The following is a 3,680-nucleotide window of genomic DNA, read 5'->3' on the forward strand; positions in this document are numbered from 1 at the left end:
TGAAAAATTATCAAATTTTGATGAATTTCATATCACACTAAAAATTGATGATTATCTTGGATGTGTGTCATGGTGTTTTGAATTGTTATGCTTGAAGTGTTCATTTGACTAACTTCTACTAATAACCACTTCATCGATCTTCTCTTCCAAATCTGTATCAACTCAGATTTCTCTTGAGGTTCTTTTTAATTTTCTCAATCATAATTTACATATCTTAAGTTTCACTTTTACTTACAAAGTTTGATTCAAATCTTCTCAAAACTATTATATTCCATCTTCCATATTTTACTCAATTCTTGAAGGAAATTATCTCACCCTAACACAATAAAAGCAATCACCAAGTTCACATTTCTCATTGTTATCACCTTATTTAGCTCTGTTTTGGATTCTAGTGAGCTTCAGTACTCGTCGAACTGATCTTCACACTGTAGATGACACCTGATTCAGGTTCTAACCACCCAACAACAATAAGAAAAAGAATTTCAGTTTTCTGATTGCTATTTTTTCTATTGATAGTAATAATTCTAAGTCTTCTAATTAGTTTTCTTTCTTCTTTAGGATATATATTATCATAAATATTGAACATATATATATATATATATATATATATATATAATATGCGCTGTGATGAAAGCAACCAGTGGTTCACCGTTGCTGCAATCGGTGGTTGTTTGACCCGAGTTTTAATTTGTTGTCTTTAGGGAGCAAACATATTTGGTCAGAATCAGACCCATCAAAGTTTGAAGAAAAATAAGGTTAGGTACCCAGTGAGAGAAAATTGGGCAAGATTATTGTGATGGAGATTGTGATTTCTTTGATAATATTGTTTGTGGGGATAGCGATTTTGGTGGTTATCCATGTCTGCATCGTGGGGAGAGCCTTCAGAGGGGATACTAATGAAGGTAATCAACAGGGGCAGAACATGAATAGAATGAAAAGAATGTTGGGTGGAGACAACATTGGTGACCTCAAAAACCTTCCTTGCTTTGTGTACGAGGAGGCAGCAGCATCAGCAGAGAGAAGAGGGTGCAGCCTCGTGGATTGTGTTGTTTGCTTGGACAGTTTCAAGGTTGGTGATGTGTGCAGGTTGTTGCCCAATTGCAACCACACCTTCCATGTGCACTGTATAGACTCCTGGATTCTCCACACACCCATTTGTCCCATTTGTAGAACATTGGTTCTTTCAGTAAGAGAACAACAAACTCATGTTTCTGAGAATGTACAAATTGTAACAACATAGACCTATTCAAACTGCCTCCTCTTTCTTCTTATGTCTGCTTAGCTGAATTTGTGCCTAAATTTGCCTTTCTGTAGGATGTAATAACATCACTAGATATTCCTTTATGTCTGCTTTCCCACTGCAGATTCATGATTTGTATCTAAATTTAAGTTACTTTCAAAATAATTTCTAGTTTTTTCATGGGAAACTAAATGCCCAGTTATCAATGTATCTAAGAGATCTTTGTTATTCAATCATCTAATCTGTACAATGTTCTGACTCACTCACAGACACTTATTTTCAGTGTTTCACATGTTTAGCTCTAATTGTTAGATTAAAACAATAATTTCATTGTTGAATCGTGTACTATTTTTATTTATTGGATTGGTTTATATAAAGATAGTTTATATATTCTTTCCAAATTCAATGAATAATTTTGTTAGAACACTTATCCTTGCAGACAGCTGGTATCTTAGGACAGATTTTGAGCCCAAAGAATGCGAACAAGGAAACAGTGAATGTTTCTTTATCTTTTTTCCTGCTATCTTATCAAATGGATACAACACTAGTTCATTTACCTGTTGCTGGTTGTTTCATTGTATTTTGGTTTGGACTCTAACTATGATGTGGTTCTGGTACTTGAATGTACACTGTTATCTTAAGATTTTTGGCCATTGTGGATCTTCAAATGTGGTGGATAAATCATTATCTTATCTTTGTCTTACTACCTGTGCATAGATATTATAGTAGATAATGGTCTTTGCAAATATTCCGTGGATAATAATAGACTTTTCTGTTACGCTGTCAATATACTACTAGTACAGAGATAAATCGTTATCATGTGACTTGTCTTTTTCTTAGTCAGTTGTATATAGACATAAAACGCTCTTAGCAACACTTATTTCTTTTGCTCTATCGTCCCCACTATGTTCATTGGTAGATAAATCATTCATTGTCTTCTATCCTACTCATGTTAAGCAATATGTATAATTTACAACAAATATATTAATAGGTGATAACTTCGAAAATACCCACGCTATTTTACAAAATATATCACACATATTTTCTTATTTCAACATCTAATAACTTCCCTGAAGAAACATATAGTATTATAAATTTACTAAAACGTTTTAAATGTGAGATTTACTATTTTTTTATAGGTGTTGTTATTTAGATCTCATGTTTTTTTGTTGAACTTAGAACAGGAAAGTCATGTGAATGATTAATAAACAAATCATGTGGATCTCCTGCAATCTGCAGCTACTATTCGCAGCAACGGTACATCAACGGATGCAGACATGGCGCAAAAGTTGGCAATGACTTCCTCCACCCAATAAAGTCAAGTTAGACCTCTATCCAATCACCGACGGGAAATATGCTACGTAATTTCTAAATAAGCGTAGTATACAACTGAAAATGTATTTTGAATTTGATATTTTGAAATATATTTTTTATATTTTAGAATGTACTTTTTTATTCTAAAATTGTTTTGGTTTCCCAATTTTATTCTAGAATTTCTTTTTCAAAACACACAAATTTAATCTAGATTTTCTTTTTCGAAATGTATTGGATTTTCAATTTTGGAATGAAAGTCAATTTTGAAATTTCAAAAGTTGATTGGGTACGGGTCTAGAATCATTGGGTGCAGGGAAGTAATTATTACAAAAGAGTTTGGAAAAATAGTCTTCACCCACTTTATAGTAACAAAGGAAGGGGAAAATGAAATTCATTGATATGGGAAGAGTAAACACCAAATAATTGGAAAATTTGTGCTAGGGGTATAGATTGAGATCTCGTATGCATAGTAGAGGAGCACTCATGGTAGAGGAGCAGATGATCACGGGTAAGCAATAATATATGCTTTAGTGAGAAAAGAATGAGAGAAAAAATAGATAAAAAGTAAAAGCAAAAAACACGCATACAATGCTTTATGTAAAGTTACTCTATGTTAGATTTTAATACCCCACAAGCTCTGTGATAGATATCCTTCAAACCGAGTTGGGAGACTGTTGCTGCAAACATTCTTTGTTCAAGAGTTTAGTAAAAACATGTTGATGGTTGGAAATGGGAAGGATATGCAAGAGTTTGGATTGAAGTTTCTCCCAAATAATGTGACAATCTATTTCTGCGTGTTTAGTTCTCTCGTGAAAGTTTGGAGTGAAGGCAATGCAACTTACAAATTGGTTGTCACAATAAACAACTGCATGTGTCTTAATTTTTATTTTGAACTCATTGATCAAGTAAGTTAGCCATTGAATCTCCCAAGTAAGAGTAGTGAAAGCATGATATTTAGTCTCGAAAGACGATCGTGAAACAGTGGATTGCTTCTTGGATTTCCAGCTGACTAAAAAGATGAATCAAGAAACACACAAAATCCAGTTGTAGATCTTCTAGTTGAGGGGCAAGTTGCCCACTCCGAATCACAAAAACCCTTTAGTTGTAAGTTGGAGTGGCTAGGAAA

At 33.5% G+C, this 3,680-nt stretch overlaps 1 long non-coding RNA gene across 1 annotated transcript; it reads left to right on the forward strand.

Moving 5' to 3' along the window:
• Nucleotides 1-303: 303 nt before the first annotated feature.
• LOC137822617 (uncharacterized) lies at nt 304-1,476 on the forward strand. Its single transcript, XR_011082947.1, has 2 exons — nt 304-447; nt 702-1,476. It is a non-coding gene; the product is annotated as an uncharacterized lncRNA (long non-coding RNA).
• Nucleotides 1,477-3,680: the final 2,204 nt, after the last annotated feature.

Source organism: Phaseolus vulgaris, chromosome 9 (genome assembly GCF_000499845.2).
Source record: "Phaseolus vulgaris cultivar G19833 chromosome 9, P. vulgaris v2.0, whole genome shotgun sequence".
Lineage (NCBI taxonomy): Eukaryota > Viridiplantae > Streptophyta > Magnoliopsida > Fabales > Fabaceae > Phaseolus > Phaseolus vulgaris.